The sequence below is a fragment of the Lathyrus oleraceus genome, unplaced genomic scaffold, assembly GCF_024323335.1.
Source record: "Lathyrus oleraceus cultivar Zhongwan6 unplaced genomic scaffold, CAAS_Psat_ZW6_1.0 chrUn0223, whole genome shotgun sequence".
Classification (NCBI taxonomy): Eukaryota; Viridiplantae; Streptophyta; class Magnoliopsida; order Fabales; family Fabaceae; genus Lathyrus; species Lathyrus oleraceus.
Genome location: NW_026112614.1, coordinates 31,524 through 51,186, shown reverse-complemented (window position 1 = coordinate 51,186; position 19,663 = coordinate 31,524). Strand labels below are relative to the sequence as shown.

The window sequence follows — 19,663 nt, the reverse complement described above, 5'->3', positions numbered from 1 at the left end:
TTAAACCCATGAAATTTAATTGAATTGTGTGCATGATTAAAATGTTGTTGTTAAACCTATGAAATTTTATTGGATTGTGTGAATGATGAAAACGTTGTTGTTAAACCCATGAAATTTGATTGAATTGTAGGAATGATGAAAATGTGATGTTAAACCCATGAAATTTGATTGAATTGTGGGAATGATGAAAATCTTGATGCTAAACCCATGAAATTCGATTGAATGGTAGGAATGATGAAAATGTTGATGTTAAACCCATGAAATTTGATTGAATTGTGGGAATGATAAAAATGATGATGTTAAACCCATGAAATTTGATTGAATTGTAGGAATGATGAAAATGATGATGTTAAACCCATGAAACTTGATTGAATAGTGGGAATGATGAAAATGTTGTTGTTAAACCCTTGAAATTTAATTGAATTGTGTGCATGATGAAAATGTTGGTAAACCTAGGAAATTTGATTGGATTGTGTGAATGATGAAAACATTGTTGTTAAACTTATAAAATTTGATTGAATTGTTGAAATGATGAAATGTGGATGTTAAACTCATGAAATTTGATTGAATTGTGTGAATAATGAAAAAGTTGTTGTTAAACCCATGAAATTCGATTGAATGGTAGGAATGATGAAAATATTGATGTTAAACCCATGAAATTTGATTGAATTGTGGGAATGATAAAAATGATAAAGTTAAACCCATGAAATTTGATTGAATTGTTGGAATGATGAAAATGATGATGTTAAAGCCATGAAATTTGATTAAATAGTGGGAATGATGAAAATGTTGTTGTTAAACCCATAAAATTTAATTGAATTGTTTGCATGATGAAAGTGTTGGTAAACCTAGGAAATTTGATTGGATTGTGTGAATGATGAAAACATTGTTGTTAAACTTATGAAATTTGATTGAATTGTTGAAATGATGAAATGTGGATGTTAAACTCATGAAATTTGATTGAATTGTATGAATAATGAAAATGTTGTTGTTAAACCCATGAAATTTGAGTGAATTGTGTGAATAACGAAAATATTATTTTTAAACCCATAAGATTTGATTGAATTATGGGAATGATAAAAATGATGATGTTAAACCCATGAAATTTGATTGAATTGTGGGAATAATGAAAAAGATGATGTTAAACCCATGAAATTTGATTGAATTGTGGGAATGATGAAAATGTTGTTGTTAAACCCTTGAAATTGAATTGAATTGTGTGCATGATGAAAATGATGTTGGTAAACATAGGAAATTATATTGGATTGTGTGAATGATGAATACGTTGTTGTTAAATCTATGAAATTTGATTGAATTATGGAAATGATGAAATGTTGATGTTATACCCATGAAATTTGATTGAATTGTGTGAATAATGAAAATGTTGTTGTTAAACCCATGAAATTTGATTGAATTATGGGAATGATGAAAATGTTGATGTTAAACCCATGAAATTTGATTGAATTGTGTGAATAAAGTAAATGTTATTGTTAAACCCATAAAATTTGAATGAATTGTGGGAATGATGAAAATGTGAGGTTAAACCCATGAAATTTGATTGAATTGTGGGAATGATGAAAATGATTCTGTTAAACCCATGAAATTTGATTGAATTGTGTGAATGATGAAAATGGTGTTGCTAAACCCATGAAATTTGATTGAATTGTGGGAATGATGAAAATGTTGATGTTAAACCCACGAAATTTGATTGAATTGTGTGAATGATGAAAATGTTGTTGTTAAACCCATGAAATTTAATTGAATTGTGTGCATGATGAAAATGTTGTTGTTAAACCTATGAAATTTGATTGGATTGTGTGAATGATGAAAACGTTTTTGTTAAACCTATGAAATTTGATTGAATTATGGAAATGATGAAAATGTTGATGCTAAACCCATGAAATTCGATTGAATGGTAGGAATAATGAAAATGTTGATGTTAAACCCATGAAATTTGATTCAATTGTGGGAATGATAAAAATGATGATGTTAAACCCATGAAATTTGATTGAATTGTGGGAATGATGAAAATGATGATGTTAAACCCATGAAATTTGATTGAATAGTGGGAATGATGAAAATGTTGTTGTTAAACCCTTGAAATTTAATTGAATTGTGTGCATGATGAAAATGTTGGTAAACCTAGGAAATTTGATTGGATTGTGTGAATGATGAAAACATTGTTGTTAAACTTATGAAATTTCATTGAATTGTGGAAATGATGAAATGTGGATGTTAAACTCATGAAATTTGATTGAATTGTGGGAATAATGAAAAAGATGATGTTAAACCCATGAATTTTGTTTGAATTATGGGAATGATGAAAATGTTGTTGTTAAACCAATGAAATATGAGTGAATTGTGTGAATAATGAAAATATTATTGTTAAACCCATAAGATTTGATTGAATTGTGGGAATGATGTAAATATGAGGTTAAACCCATGAAATTTGATTGAATTATGGGAATAAATGAAAATATTGTTGTTAAAACCATGAAATTTGATTGAATCATATGAATGATAAAAAAATTGTTGTTAAACCCATAAAATTTGATTGAATTGTGTGAATGATGAAAATGTTGTTGTTAAACCACTGAAATTTGATTTAATTGTGGGAATGATGTAAATCTTAATTTTAAACCCATGATATTTGATTGAACAATGTGAATCATGAAAATGTTATTGTTAAACCATGAAATTGATTGAATTGTGGGAATGATGAAAATGTTGATGTTAAACCCATGAAATTATATTGAATTATGGGAATGATGAAAATGATGATGTTAAAGCCATGAAATTTGATTGAATTGTGGGAATAATGAAAATGTTGATGTTAAACCCATGAAAGTTGATCGAATTATGGGAATGATGAAAACATTGTTATTAAACCCATGAAATTTGATTGAATTGTGTGAGTGATGAAAATATTGTTGTTAAACCTTTGAAATTTGATTGAATTGTGTGAATGATGAAAATGTTGTTGTTAAACCTATGAAATTTGATTGAATTGTGAAAATGATGAAATGTTGATGTTAAACCCATGAAATTGGATTGAATTGTATGAATGATGAAAATGTTGATGTTAAACCCATGAAATTTGATTGAATTGTGGGAATGATAAAAATGATGATGTTAAACCCATGAAATTTGATTGAATTGTGGGATTAAATGAAAATATTGTTGTTAAAACCAAGAAATTTGATTGAATTATGTGAATGATGAAAAGTTTGTTGTTAAACCCATAAAATTTGATTGAATTGTGGGAATGATGAAAATGTTGTTGTTAAACTCATGAATTTTGATTGAATTGCGGGAATGATGAAAATGTTGATGTTAAACCCATGAAATTTGATTGAATTGTATGAATAATGAAAATGTTATTGTTAAACCCATAAAATTTGATTGAATTGTGGGAATGATGAAAAGGTGAGGTTAAACCCATCAAACTTGATTGAATTGTGGGAATGATGAAAATGATGCTGTTAAACCCCTGAAATTTGATTGAATTGTGTGAATGATGACAATGTTGTTACTAAACCCATGAAATTTGATTCAATTGTGGGAATGATGAAAAAGATGATGTTAAACCCATGAAATTAGATTGAATTGTGGGAATGATGAAAATGTTGTTGTTAAACCAATGAAATATGAGTGAATTGTGTGAATGATAAAAATGATAAAGTTAAACCCATGAAATTTGATTGAATTGTAGGAATGATGAAAATGATGATGTTAAACCCATGAAATTTTATTGAATTATGGGAATAAATGAAAATATTGTTGTTAAAACCATGAAATTTGATTGAATTATGTGCATGATTAAAGTGTTGGTAAACCTAGGAAATTTGATTGGATTGTGTGAATGATGAAAACATTGTTGTTAAACTTATGAAATTTGATTGAATTGTTGAAATGATGAAATGTGGATGTTAAACTCATGAAATTTGATTGAATTGTATGAATAATGAAAATGTTGTTGTTAAACCCATGAAATTTGAGTGAATTGTGTGAATAATGAAAATATTATTTTTAAACCCATAAGATTTGATTGAATTATGGGAATGATAAAAATGATGATGTTAAACCCATGAAATTTGATTGAATTGTGGGAATGATGAAAAAGATGATGTTAAACCCATGAAAATTAATTGAATTGTGGGAATGATGAAAATGTTGTTGTTAACCCCTTGAAATTTAATTGAATTGTGTGCATGATGAAAATGATGTTGGTAAACCTAGGAAATTATATTGGATTGTGTGAATGATGAATACGTTGTTGTTAAATCTATGAAATTTGATTGAATTATGGAAATGATGAAATGTTGATATTATACCCCTGAAATTTGATTGAATTGTGTGAATAATGAAAATGTTGTTGTTAAACCCATGAAATTTGATTGAATTATGGGAATGATGAAAATGTTGATGTTAAACCCATGAAATTTTATTGAATTGTGTGAATAAAGAAAATGTTATTGTTAAACCCATAAAATTTGAATGAATTGTGGGAAAGATGAAAATGTGAGGTTAAACCCATGAAATTTGATTGAATTGTGGGAATGATATAAAGGATTCTGTTAAACCCATGAAATTTCATTGAGTTGTGTGAATGATGAAAATGGTGTTGCTAAACCCATGAAATTTGATTGAATTGTGGGAATGATGAAAATTCTGATGTTAAACCCATCAAATTTGATTGAATTGTGTGAATGATAAAAATGTTGTTGTTAAACCCATGAAATTCAATTGAATTGTGTGCATGATGAAAATGTTGTTGTTAAACCTATGAAATTTGATTGGATTGTGTGAATGATGAAAACGTTTTTGTTAAACCTATGAAATTTGATTGAATTATGGAAATGATGAAAATAAGATGTTTAACCCATGAAATTTGATTGAATTGTGGGAATGATGAAAATGTTGATTCTAAACCCATGAAATTCGATTGAATGGTAGGAATGATGAAAATGTTGATGTTAAACCCATGAAATTTGATTGAATTGTGGGAATGATAAAAATGATGATGTTAAACCCATGAAATTTGATTGAATTGTGGGAATGATGAAAATCATGATGTTAAACCCATGAAACTTGATTGAATAGTGGGAATGATGAAAATGTTGTTGTTAAACCCTTGAAATTTAATTGAATTGTGTGCATGATGAAAATGTTGGTAAACCTAGGAAATTTGATTGGAATGTGTGAATGATGAAAACATTGTTGTTAAACTTATGAAATTTGATTGAATTGTTGAAATGATGAAATGTGGATGTTAAACTCATGAAATTTGATTGAATTGTGTGAATAATGAAAAAGATGATGTTAAACCCATGAAATTAGATTGAATTGTGGGAATGATGAAAATGTTGTTGTTAAACCAATGAAATATGAGTGAATTGTGTGAATGATAAAAATGATAAAGTTAAACCCATGAAATTTGATTGAATTGTAGGAATGATGAAAATGATGATGTTAAACCCATGAAATTTTATTGAATTATGGGAATAAATGAAAATATTGTTGTTAAAACCATGAAATTTGATTGAATTATGTGCATGATGAAAGTGTTGGTAAACCTAGGAAATTTGATTGGATTGTGTGAATGATGAAAACATTGTTGTTAAACTTATGAAATTTGATTGAATTGTTGAAATGATGAAATGTGGATGTTAAACTCATGAAATTTGATTGAATTATATGAATAATGAAAATGTTGTTGTTAAACCCATGAAATTTGAGTGAGTTGTGTGAATAATGAAAATATTATTTTTAAACCCATAAGATTTGATTGAATTATGGGAATGATAAAAATGATGATGTTAAACCCATGAAATTTGATTGAATTGTGGGAATGATGAAAATGTTGTTGTTAAACCCTTGAAATTTAATTTAATTGTGTGCATGATGAAAATGATGTTGGTAAACCTAGGAAATTATATTGGATTGTGTGAATGATGAATACGTTGTTGTTAAATCTATGAAATTTGATTGAATTATGGAAATGATGAAATGTTGATGTTATACCCCTGAAATTTGATTGAATTGTGTGAATAATGAAAATGTTGTTGTTAAACCCATGAAATTTGATTGAATTATGGGAATGATGAAAATGTTGATGTTAAACCCATGAAATTTTATTGAATTGTGTGAATAAATTGTGGGAATGATGAAAATGTGAGGTTAAACCCATGAAATTTGATTGAATTGTGGGAATGATGAAAATGATTCTGTTAAACCCATGAAATTTCATTGAATTGTGTGAATGATGAAAATGGTGTTGCTAAACCCATGAAATTTGATTGAATTGTGTGAATGATGAAAATGTTGTTGTTAAACCCATGAAATTTAATTGAATTGTGTGCATGATGAAAATGTTGTTGTTAAACCTATGAAATTTGATTGGAATGTGTGAATGTTGAAAACGTTTTTGTTAAACCTATGAAATTTGATTGAATTATGGAAATGATGAAAATGTGATGTTTAACCCATGAAATTTGATTGAATTGTGGGAATGATGAAAATGTTGATGTTAAACCCATGAAATTCGATTGAATGGTAGGAATGAAGAAAATGTTGATGTTAAACCCATGAAATTTGATTGAATTGTGGGAATGATAAAAATGATGATGTTAAACCCATGAAATTTGATTGAATTGTGGGAATGATGAAAATCATGATGTTAAACCCATGAAACTTGATTGAATAGTGGGAATGATGAAAATGTTGTTGTTAAACCCTTGAAATTTAATTGAATTGTGTGCATGATGAAAATGTTGGTAAACCTAGGAAATTTGATTGGAATGTGTGAATGATGAAAACATTGTTGTTAAACTTATGAAATTTGATTGAAATGTGGATGTTAAACTCATGAAATTTGATTGAATTGTGTGAATAATGAAAAAGATGATGTTAAACCCATGAAATTAGATTGAATTGTTGGAATGATGAAAATGTTGTTGTTAAACCAATGAAATATGAGTGAATTGTGTGAATGATAAAAATGATAAAGTTAAACCCATGAAATTTGATTGAATTGTAGGAATGATGAAAATGATGATGTTAAACCCATGAAATTTTATTGAATTATGGGAATAAATGAAAATATTGTTGTTAAAACCATGAAATTTGATTGAATTATGTGCATGATGAAAGTGTTGGTAAACCTAGGAAATTTGATTGGATTGTGTGAATGATGAAAACATTGTTGTTAAACTTATGAAATTTGATTGAATTGTTGAAATGATGAAATGTGGATGTTAAACTCATGAAATTTGATTGAATTGTATGAATAATGAAAATGTTGTTGTTAAACCCATGAAATTTGAGTGAGTTGTGTAAATATTGAAAATATTATTTTTAAACCCATAAGATTTGATTGAATTATAGGAATGATAAAAGTGATGATGTTAAACCCATGAAATTTGATTGAATTGTGGGAATAATGAAAAAGATGATGTTAAACCCATGAAAATTGATTGAATTATGGGAATGATGAAAATGTTGTTGTTAAACCCTTGAAATTTAATTGAATTGTGTGCATGATGAAAATGATGTTGGTAAACCTAGGAAATTATATTGGATTGTGTGAATGATGAATACGTTGTTGTTAAATCTATGAAATTTGATTGAATTATGGAAATGATGAAATGTTGATGTTATACCCCTGAAATTTGATTGAATTGTGTGAATAATGAAAATGTTGTTGTTAAACCCATGAAATTTGACTGAATTATGGGAATGATGAAAATGTTGATGTTAAACCCATGAAATATTATTGAATTGTGTGAATAAAGAAAATGTTATTGTTAAACCCATAAAATTTGAATGAATTGTGGGAATGATGAAAATGTGAGGTTAAACCCATGAAATTTGATTGAATTGTGGGAATGATGAAAATGATTCTGTTAAACCCATGAAATTTCATTGAATTGTGTGAATGATGAAAATGGTGTTGCTAAACCCATGAAATTTGATTGAATTGTGGGAATGATGAAAATGTTGATGTTAAACCCATGAAATTTGATTGAATTGTGTGTATGATGAAAATGTTGTTGTTAAACCCATGAAATTTAATTTAATTGTGTGCATGATGAAAATGTTGTTGTTAAACCTATGAAATTTGATTGGATTGTGGGAATGATGAAAACGTTTTTGTTAAGCCTATGAAATTTGATTGAATTATGGAAATGATGAAAATGTGATGGAAAACCTAGGAAATTTGATTGGATTGTGTGAATGATGAAAACATTGTTGTTAAACTTATGAAATTTGATTGAATTGTGGAAATGATGAAATGTGGATGTTAAACTCATGAAATTTGATTGAATTGTGGGAATAATGAAAAAGATGATGTTAAACCCATGAATTTTGTTTGAATTGTGGGAATGATGAAAATGTTGTTGTTAAACCAATGAAATTTGAGTGAATTGTGTGAGTAATGAAAATATTATTGTTAAACCCATAAGATTTGATTGAATTGTGGGAATGATGTAAATATGAGGTTAAACCCATGAAATTTGGTTGAATTATGGGAATAAATGAAAATGTTGATGTTAAACCCATGAAAGTTTATCGAATTATGGGAATGATGAAAATGTTGTTATTAAACCCATGAAATTTGATTGAATTGTGTGAATAATGAAAATATTGTTGTTAAACCTTTGAAATTTGATTGAATTGTGTGAATGATGAAAACGTTGTTGTTAAACCTATAAAATTTGATTGAATTGTGAAAATGATGAAATGTTGATGTTAAACCCATGAAATTGGATTGAATTGTGTGAATGATGAAAATGTTGTTGTTAAACCCATGAAATTTGATTGAATTGTGGGAATGATAAAAATGATGATGTTAAACCCATGAAATTTGATTGAATTGTGGGATTAAATGAAAATATTGTTGTTAAAACCAAGAAATTTGATTGAATTATGTGAATGATGAAAAGTTTGTTATTAAACCCATAAAATTTGATTCAATTGTGTGAATGATGAAAATGTTTTTGTTAAACCCATGAATTTTGATTGAATTGCGGGAATGATGAAAACGTTGATGTTAAACCCATGAAATTTGATTGAATTGTGTGAATGATGAAAATGGTGTTGCTAAACCCATGAAATTTGATTGAATTGTGGGAATGATGAAAATGTTGATGTTAAACCCATGAAATTTGATTGAATTGTGTGAATGATGAAAATGTTGTTGTTAAACCCATGAAATTTAATTTAATTGTGTGCATGATGAAAATGTTGTTGTTAAACCTATGAAATTTGATTGGATTGTGTGAATGATGAAAACGTTTTTGTTAAACCTATGAAATTTGATTGAATTATGGAAATGATGAAAATGTGATGTTTAACCCATGAAATTTGATTGAATTGTGGGAATGATGAAAATGTTTTTGTTAAACCAATGAATTTTGATTGAATTGCGGGAATGATGAAAATGTTGATGTTAAACCCATGAAATTTGATTGAATTGTGTGAATGATGAAAATGGTGTTGCAAAACCCATGAAATTTGATTGAATTGTGGGAATGATGAAAATGTTGATGTTAAACCCATTAAATTTGATTGAATTGTGTGAATGATGAAAATGTTGTTGTTAAACCCATGAAATTTAATTTAATTGTGTGCATGATGAAAATGTTGTTGTTAAACCTATGAAATTTGATTGGATTGTGTGAATGATGAACACGTTTTTGTTAAACCTATGAAATTTGATTGAATTATGGAAATGATGAAAATGTGATGTTTAACCCATGAAATTTGATTGAATTGTGGGAATGATGAAAATGTTTTTGTTAAACCCATGAATTTTGATTGAATTGCGGGAATGATGAAAATGTTGATGTTAAACCCATGAAATTTGATTGAATTGTGTGAATGATGAAAATGGTGTTGCTAAACCCATGAAATTTGATTGAATTGTGGGAATGATGAAAATGTTTATGTTAAACCCATGAAATTTGATTGAATTGTGTGTATGATGAAAATGTTGTTGTTAAACCCATGAAATTTAATTTAATTGTGTGCATGATGAAAATGTTGTTGTTAAACCTATGAAATTTGATTGGATTGTGTGAATGATGAAAACGTTTTTGTTAAACCTATGAAATTTGATTGAATTATGGAAATGACGAAAATGTGATGTTTAACCCATGAAATTTGATTGAATTGTGGGAATGATGAAAATGTTGATGCTAAACCCATGAAATTCGATTGAATGGTAGGAATGAATAAAAATGTTGATGTTAAACCCATGAAATTTGATGGAATTGTGGGAATGATAAAAATGATGATGTTAAACCCATGAAATTTGATTGAATTATGGGAATGATGTAAATATGAGGTTAAACCCATGAAATTTGATTGAATTATGGGAATAAATGAAAATATTGTTGTTAAAACCATGAAATTTGATTGAATTATGTGAATGATAAAAAAATTGTTGTTAAACCCATAAAATTTGATTGAATTGTGTGAATGATGAAAATGTTGCTGTTAAACCAATGAAATTTAATTGAATTGTGTGCATGATGAAAATATTGTTGTTAAATGTAGGCTCACTAGTCCACTAGTCCACTAGTCCCACTCATTTGAGACTTAGTGACTCACTCACCTCACCGTCCAAATCCAGGCACGGCTACCAAGCCCACTAGTCCCACTCATTTGAGACTTAGTGACTCACTCACTAATTCCTCACCATGGGAATTAGCTACCACCCCAAGGGCCATGCTATGCACGCTAATTCACCTAGCATGCAAACATCAACAACAGTCCAAAATGACTAACTCACTAATTCCTCACCATGGGAATTAGCTACCACCATAAAGGCCACAATATGCATGCTAATCACCTAGCAATGCTAAATCATCAACCACAATTTAAGAATAGACATATGCTCACACTCTAAGCCATAAAACAGTCTATTCACAAATGCACACATAACTGATACATTCACAAGATCATGCATACCATCACACATCATCAGTATTTTATCACATAAGCATATCAGATCATGCCAAAGAACAACCGCAGTATTAGCACACTCTACTAATACTTATACTACTCAAAACAACGGGAAATGATCCCTAATATATCGTACATCAGCTAAATCACATTACTCAGCTGAATAACCAAAAACTGCACAACAACAGCACAGAAAAATCACAATCCTGCCCATACGCGTATTGCCTAACCCCATACGCGTATGGCCCAGCTCCTGACCAATTCCCATACGCGTAACACCATCTCATACGCGTATGCTACGCGTACCACTTCTCCATACGCGTACCAACAGAGACCAAACTACGTTCAAAACATCATCTTCCTCATCCATACGCGTATTTCCTAGTGCCATACGCGTACCAGACCCTCTCATACGCGTATTGCCTAGTGCCATACGCGTATGACCAGAAGCCAGAATTTCCAGATCTGCTATGGCTTTCTCTGCTACGAGATCTATCCAATTCAACCTTCCACAGTCCAATTTTACACATTATTCGTTCATATCATCTAACACAATTCATACCCTATTCGATTTCACAATCCCTACCGTTATTACATCTAATTCCTACAGATTTCCTTCAATTATAATCCAAATTTCGTTCATCCAATATTTCACAATTTTCATCATACATCATTCAATTCAGAGGTAAATCAATGGTTTATCACTACCCATTACATATTATCCCATAATACCCATTAAACGATGATAAACCCCCCTTACCTGAGTTAATCCGGCAATCCTTTAGCTTCGAGCTCTTCCTTTCTTCAACCCTCGTTCTCTGGCTCTTTGCCCTTTTCCTTTTTTTCCACTTTTCTGTCCCTTTTTCCTTTTCACGTGAAAAATAAACCTTTTTACTAAATGGGACCTTTTCTAAATTCCAACTTTTATTCCAATAAAATAATAATCCAATAATAATAATTCCAATAAAATATCCCAATTATTTAATTAAATTAATAAATATATTATTAACTTAATTTAAATAATTATCTTATTTTATCGGGGTGTTACAACTCTCCCCCACTAAAAGAGTTTTCGTCCTCGAAAACATACCTCAAGCGAACAACTCACGATAAGACTCCTTCATCTGACTCTCAAGTTCCCAAGTCACATTGCCACCTGCTGGTCCTCCCCAAGCTACCTTTACCAAAGCAATCTCTTTACCCCGCAACTGCTTCAACTCTCGATCCTCGATCCTCATAGGTGATGTTTCAACAGTCAGGTTATCTCTCACCTGTATATCATCTACTTGGACCACATGCGACGGATCAGGAATGTACCTCCTCAACTGAGACACATGAAAAACCTCATGCAAATACGCAAGTGACGGCGGTAAAGCGATACGATAGGCTACCTCCCCTATCCTCTCCAAAATCTGATAAGGACCAATAAATCGAGGTGTCAACTTCTTCGACTTCAAAGCTCGACCAACCCCAGTTATCGGAGTAACACGAAGAAACACATGATCTCCCTCTTGGAACTCAAGTGACTTCCTCCTCTTGTCGTGATAACTCTTCTGACGACTCTGAGCAATCCTCATCTTCTCCTGAATCATCTTAATCTTTTCCGTAGTTTGTTGAACAATCTCCGGTCCAACCACAGCACTCTCACCGGACTCATACCAACATAAAGGTGTCCGACATCTCCTACCATACAAAGCTTCAAACGGTGCCATACCAATGCTCGAATGAAAACTATTGTTGTAGGTAAACTCAATCAAAGGTAAATAACAATCCCAAGCACCTCCCTTTTCCAAAACACAAGCCCTCAAAAGATCCTCTAGTGACTGAATCGTCCTCTCAGTCTGACCATCAGTTTGCGGATGATATGCAGAACTCAATCTCAGCTTAGTTCCCAAAGCCCTCTGCAAACCTTCCCAGAACTTCGATGTAAATCTAGGATCTCTGTCCGAAACAATACTCGACGGAATACCATGCAAACTTACAATCTTCTCAATATACAACTCGGCTAATCTCTCTAACGGATAATCCATTCTGATCGGAATGAAATGAGCCGATTTGTCAATCTGTCAACAATCACCCAAATAGCTTCAAAATTCTTAATTGTCCTCGGTAAACCAGAAACAAAATCCATACTGATACTATCCCACTTCCACTCTGGAATAGCCAACGGTTGCATTAGCCCAGACGGCTTCTGATGCTCAATCTTTGACTTCTGACAAGTCAAACAAGAATAAACAAAACTCGCAATTTCTCTTTTCATTCCCGGCCACCAAAATAACTTTTTCAAATCATGATACATCTTCGTAGCCCCAGGATGAATACTCAGACCACTACGATGTCCTTCCTCAAGAATACTCTTCTTAAGGTCGGTAACATCCGGAATACACACCCGATTACCAAATTTCAAAACACCATTCTCATCAACTCTGAATTCACCACCTTGACCTTGATTCACTAGAGTCAACTTATCAACCAAAAGCACATCGGATTTCTGACCCTCTCTGATCTCATCCAGAATACCACTTGTTAACTTCAACAGTCCCAATTTAACACTATTGTGAGTACTCTCACACACCAAACTCAAGTCTCTAAACTGCTCAATTAAATCCAATTCCTTAACCATTAACATAGACATATGCAATGATTTCCGACTCAATGCATCAGCCACTACGTTTGCTTTACCCGGATGGTAATTCAAACCAAAGTCATAATCCTTCAGAAACTCTAACCATCTCCTCTGTCTCATATTCAGCTCTTTCTGATCAAACAAATACTTTAAACTTTTATGGTCACTGAAAACCTCAAATCTTGACCCGTACAAGTAATGCCTCCACAACTTCAGAACAAATACCACAGCTGCCAACTCTAAATCGTGTGTCGAATAGTTCCTCTCATGAACCCTCAGTTGTCTCGAAGCATAAGCTATAACCTGCTTATTCTGCATCAACACACCACCCAAACCCAACAATGAAGCATCACAGTAAACCTCAAATGGTTCTGACGGACTCGGTAATATCAAAATAGGAGCAGTAGTTAACCTTCTCTTTAACTCTTGGAAACCTTCTTCACATTTTGAGTCCCAAACAAACGCTTGCCCCTTTCTAGTCAACATCGTCAACGGTAACGCCAACTTAGAAAATCCCTCAATGAACTTCCTATAATAACCAGCCAAACCAAGAAAACTCCTTATCTCAGAAACTGACTTCGGAGCTTCCCACTTAGATACCGCTTCTATCTTAGAAGGATCAACAGCAACACCACCTCTTGAAATCACATGACCAAGAAAACTAACCTCTTCTAACCAAAATTCACACTTTGACAGTTTAGCAAATAACTTCTTTTCTCGTAGAACTCCTAAAACCACTCTCAAATGCTCAGCATGCTCTTCTTCAGATTTCGAATACACCAAAATATCATCAATAAACACCACAACAAACTTGTCTAGGTACGGATGGAAAATCCTATTCATATACTCCATAAACACTCCAGGCGCATTAGTCACACCAAAAGGCATTACAGAATACTCATAATGTCCATACCTTGTTCTGAAAGCAGTCTTCTGAATATCCTCAGTTTTCACACGTATCTGATGATACCCCGATCTCAAATCTATTTTGCTGAACACACTCGCACCAACCAACTGATCCATCAAATCATCAATCCTCGGCAAAGGATACCGATTCTTGATCGTCACTTTATTCAGTTGCCTGTAGTCCACACACAACCTCATAGTACCTTCTTTCTTCTTAACCAACAACACTGGTGCACCCCACGGTGACACACTCGGACGAATAAATTTCTTATCCAACAGATCTTCCAACTGACTCTTCAATTCAGTTAACTCAACAGCAGACATACGGTACGGAGCCATCGATATCGGCCTAGTACCAGGTACCAAATCAATCGAGAACTCAACTTCACGCTCTGGTGGTAATTCATTCACTTCTTCCGGAAACACATCAGGAAAATCACACACCACAACTAGATCGCAAATCACCAGTTTATCTTTAGCCTCCAAAGTCGCTAACATCATAAACAACTCTGCCCCATCTGCTACTGCCTCATTCACCTGCCTCGCTGATAGAAACAAACTCTTTCCTTCCTCAATCTCAGGAAAGATCACAGTCTTATCAAAACAGTTGATATAGACTCGGTTAAACACCAACCAGTTCATACCAAAGATAACATCAACCTGCACTAGTGGAAGACACACAAGGTCCATCCCAAAGTCTCTACCAAAAATACTCAAAGGACAATTTAAACAAACTGAAGTAGTAGTCACTGAACCCTTCGCAGGAGTATCAATCACCATACTTCCATGCATGTCAGATATCTCTAACTTAAGTTTCACAGCACAATCCAAAGATATAAAGGAATGAGTCGCACCTGTGTCAATAATAGCTACAAGAGGAAAGCCATTAATATAACACGTACCTCGGATCAAACGATCATCTGCAGAAGTCTCAGAACCCGATAAAGCAAAGACCTTGCCTCCCGACTGGTTCTCTCTCTTCGGCTTAGGACACTGTGGGCTGATATGACCCACCTCTCCACAGTTGAAACAAGTCACAGTCTTCAACCGACAATCTGCAGCCAAGTGACCACCTTTTCCACACTTGAAACACTTCTTCTCATTACTAGTACACTCATGGATACGATGTCCAGCCTGACCATATCTATAACACTTAGCAGGGGCACTAGAGTCTCCCCCACTAGGCCTCTTCATCCCACTTTGTCTCTGGAAACCTTTGCCAGTTGCATACGGTTTCCCACGATCATTCTGATTCTTGCCTTTCCTATCAACCCTTTGCTGATAGCTCTCCGCTCTAGCCTTGGAATCCTGTTCAAAAATCCTGCAACAGTCAACCAAGTCAGAAAACACTCTGATCCGCTGATACCCAATAGCCTGCTTAATCTCGGGACGCAACCCGTTCTCAAACTTCACACACTTTGAAAATTCCCCAGTAGCCTCGTTATAGGGAGTGTAATACTTCGACAGCTCTGTGAACTTAGCAGCATACTCAGTAACAGACCGATTGCCCTGCTTCAATTCCAAGAACTCTATCTCTTTCTTTCCTCTGACATCCTCTGGAAAGTACTTCCTCAGAAATCTCTCTCTTAACACCGCCCAAGTGATCTCAGCATTCCCAGCAGATTCCAACTCAGTGCGGGTAGCAACCCACCAATCATCTGCTTCTTCTGACAAGATATGCGTACCGAACCTGACCTTCTGGTTATCGGCACACTCAGTCACTCGGAATATCCTCTCGATCTCTTTCAACCACTTCTGAGCACCATCTGGATCGTATGCTCCCTTAAACATTGGAGGATTGTTCTTCTGGAACTCACTCAGTTGACGAGCAGCTCCCATTCCCACAACATTCGGATTCCCTCCAAGTACTCCAGCTAGCATACCCAGAGCCTCAGCAATCGCAGCATCATCTCTACCTCTTCCAGCCATCTCTATTCTGAAAACCCAACAAGCTAAAAAACAATAAGTACTGATAGGGTTACACAACACCTATCCCGTACAGGGGAACAGAATAACTACGAATCGACTCGACCGACTATGCTCTGATACCACTAATGTAACACCCTTCTAAAATACCCCAATATTTAATTAAAATAACAAAACATAAATCAGAGTAAATATGCAGTTCAAGGGTGTCACACAATCACTTCACACCGTGTTCCAAAATATCTGGTCATACTCATTTGTTTATCAAAATAAACATTTGCATAATTCGCAGCGGATAGAAGTTAACAACAACATGAAAACCATGTAACATATTACATGCAAAATTATTCAACAACCAATAATGAAAATAAGGTAAAACATCCCGTCCCGATGTTACATCTACCAGAGCATGACCCACTAAGGAACTACACTAGACTCCAAGGACTAGCTTCTACTCAATCACTGTTCGTTACCTGAAAAATAGTTGTAAGGGTGAGTTCCTCAATCGATATAATAAGCATTATAAAATATCATGTCATGTTAAGTAATTTAACACATTAATCACCCTAATCACCTCACACATTCGGTAACGGCACATCCATTCAAATATCATACTCAATACAAATACAACTCATGCTCATACTCAATATCAACACGAACACACGTATAATATTGGAATACATCCATTCATATTATACACCATACACATATTATGCAATGAGACTCCATGCATGCGGTACCGACTATTTGTGAACATATAGTTCACCTCACCGTCCAAATCCAGGCACGGCTACCAAGCCCACTAGTCCCACTCATTTGAGACTTAGTGACTCACTCACTAATTCCTCACCATGGGAATTAGCTACCACCCCAAGGGCCATGCTATGCACGCTAATTCACCTAGCATGCAAACATCAACAACAGTCCAAAATGACTAACTCACTAATTCCTCACCATGGGAATTAGCTACCACCATAAAGGCCACAATATGCATGCTAATCACCTAGCAATGCTAAATCATCAACCACAATTTAAGAATAGACATATGCTCACACTCTAAGCCATAAAACAGTCTATTCACAAATGCACACATAACTGATACATTCACAAGATCATGCATACCATCACACATCATCAGTATTTTATCACATAAGCATATCAGATCATGCCAAAGAACAACCGCAGTATTAGCACACTCTACTAATACTTATACTACTCAAAACAACGAGAAATGATCCCTAATATATCGTACATCAGCTAAATCACATTACTCAGCTGAATAACCAAAAACTGCACAACAACAGCACAGAAAAATCACAATCCTGCCCATACGCGTATTGCCTAACCCCATACGCGTATGGCCCATCTCCTGACCAATTCCCATACGCGTAACACCATCTCATACGCGTATGCTACGCGTACCACTTCTCCATACGCGTACCAACAGAGACCAAACTACGTTCAAAACATCATCTTCCTCATCCATACGCGTATTGCCTAGTGCCATACGCGTACCAGACCCTCTCATACGCGTATTGCCTAGTGCCATACGCGTATGACCAGAAGCCAGAATTTCCAGATCTGCTATGGCTTTCTCTGCTACGAGATCTATCCAATTCAACCTTCCACAGTCCAATTTTACACATTATTCGTTCATATCATCTAACACAATTCATACCCTATTCGATTTCACAATCCCTACCGTTATTACATCTAATTCCTACGGATTTCCTTCAATTATAATCCAAATTTCGTTCATCCAATATTTCACAATTTTCATCATACATCATTCAATTCAGAGGTAAATCAATGGTTTATCACTACCCATTACATATTATCCCATAATACCCATTAAACGATGATAAACCCCCCTTACCTGAGTTAATCCGGCAATCCTTTAGCTTCGAGCTCTTCCTCTCTTCAACCCTCGTTCTCTGGCTCTTTGCCCTTTTCCTTTTTTTCCACTTTTCTGTCCCTTTTTCCTTTTCACGTGAAAAATAAACCTTTTTACTAAATGGGACCTTTTCTAAATTCCAACTTTTATTCCAATAAAATAATAATCCAATAATAATAATTCCAATAAAATATCCCAATTATTTAATTAAATTAATAAATATATTATTAACTTAATTTAAATAATTATCTTATTTTATCGGGGTGTTACATTAAACCTATGAAATTTGATTGGATTGTGTGAATGATGAAAACGTTTTTGTTAAACCTATGAAATTTGATGGAATTATGGAAATGATGAAATGTTGATGTTAAACCCATGAAATTTGATTGAATTGTGTGAATAATGAAAATGTTGATGTTAAACCCATGAAATTTGATTGAATTTGGGGAATGATGAAAATGTTGATGTTAAACCCAGGAAATTTAATTGGATTGTGTGAATGATGAAAACGTTGTTGTTACATCTATCAAATTTGATTGAATGGTGGAAATGATGAAATGTTGATGTTAGACCCATGAAATTTGAATGAATTATGTGAATAATGAAAATGTTGTTCTTAAACCCATGAAATCTTATTGAATTGTGGGAATAATGAAAATGTTGTTATTAGACACATGAAATTTGGTTAAATTGTGTGAATGCTGAAAATGTTGTTGTTAAACCTATGAAATTCGATTGAATTGTGTGAATGATAAAAATGATGACGTTAAAAACATGAAATTTGATTGAATTTTGGGAATGATGAAAATGATGATGTTAATCCCATAAAATTTGATTGAATTGTGGGAATGATGAAAATGATGATGTTAAACCCATGAAATTTGATTGAATTGTGTGATTAAATGAAAATATTGTTGTTAAAACCATGAAATTTGATTGAAATATGTGAATGATGAAAATTATTTTGTTAAACCCATAAAACTGATTGAATTGTGTGAATGATGAAAATGTTGATGTTAAACCGATGAAATTCGATTGAATTATGGGAATGATGAAAATGTTGTTGTTAAACCCATGAAATTGGATTGAATTATGGAAATAATTAAAATGATGTTGTTAAACCTATGAAATTTGATTGAATTGTGTGAATGATGAAAACGTTGTTGTTACATCTATCAAATTTGATTGAATGGTGGAAATGATGAAATGTTGATGTTAGACCCATGAAATTTGAATGAATTTTGTGAATAATGAAAATGTTGTTGTAAAACCCATGAAATTTTATTGAATTGTGGAAATAATGAAAATGTTGTTATTAAACACATGAAATTTAATTGAAT

At 32.9% G+C, this 19,663-nt stretch overlaps 1 long non-coding RNA gene across 2 annotated transcripts; it reads right to left on the bottom strand.

The window, feature by feature from the left end:
* Positions 1–171: 171 nt before the first annotated feature.
* Positions 172–9,783, bottom strand: LOC127112981 (uncharacterized). 2 transcript variants are annotated; one of them, XR_007799142.1, is made up of 3 exons: positions 9,708–9,783; positions 849–1,845; positions 172–452 (listed from the first exon to the last, which is right to left on the bottom strand). It is a non-coding gene; the product is annotated as an uncharacterized LOC127112981 (long non-coding RNA). The 2 variants fall into 2 exon arrangements; XR_007799141.1 differs by lacking the exon at positions 9,708–9,783 and adding an exon at positions 6,437–6,631.
* Between the last annotated feature and the right edge of the window lie 9,880 nt (positions 9,784–19,663).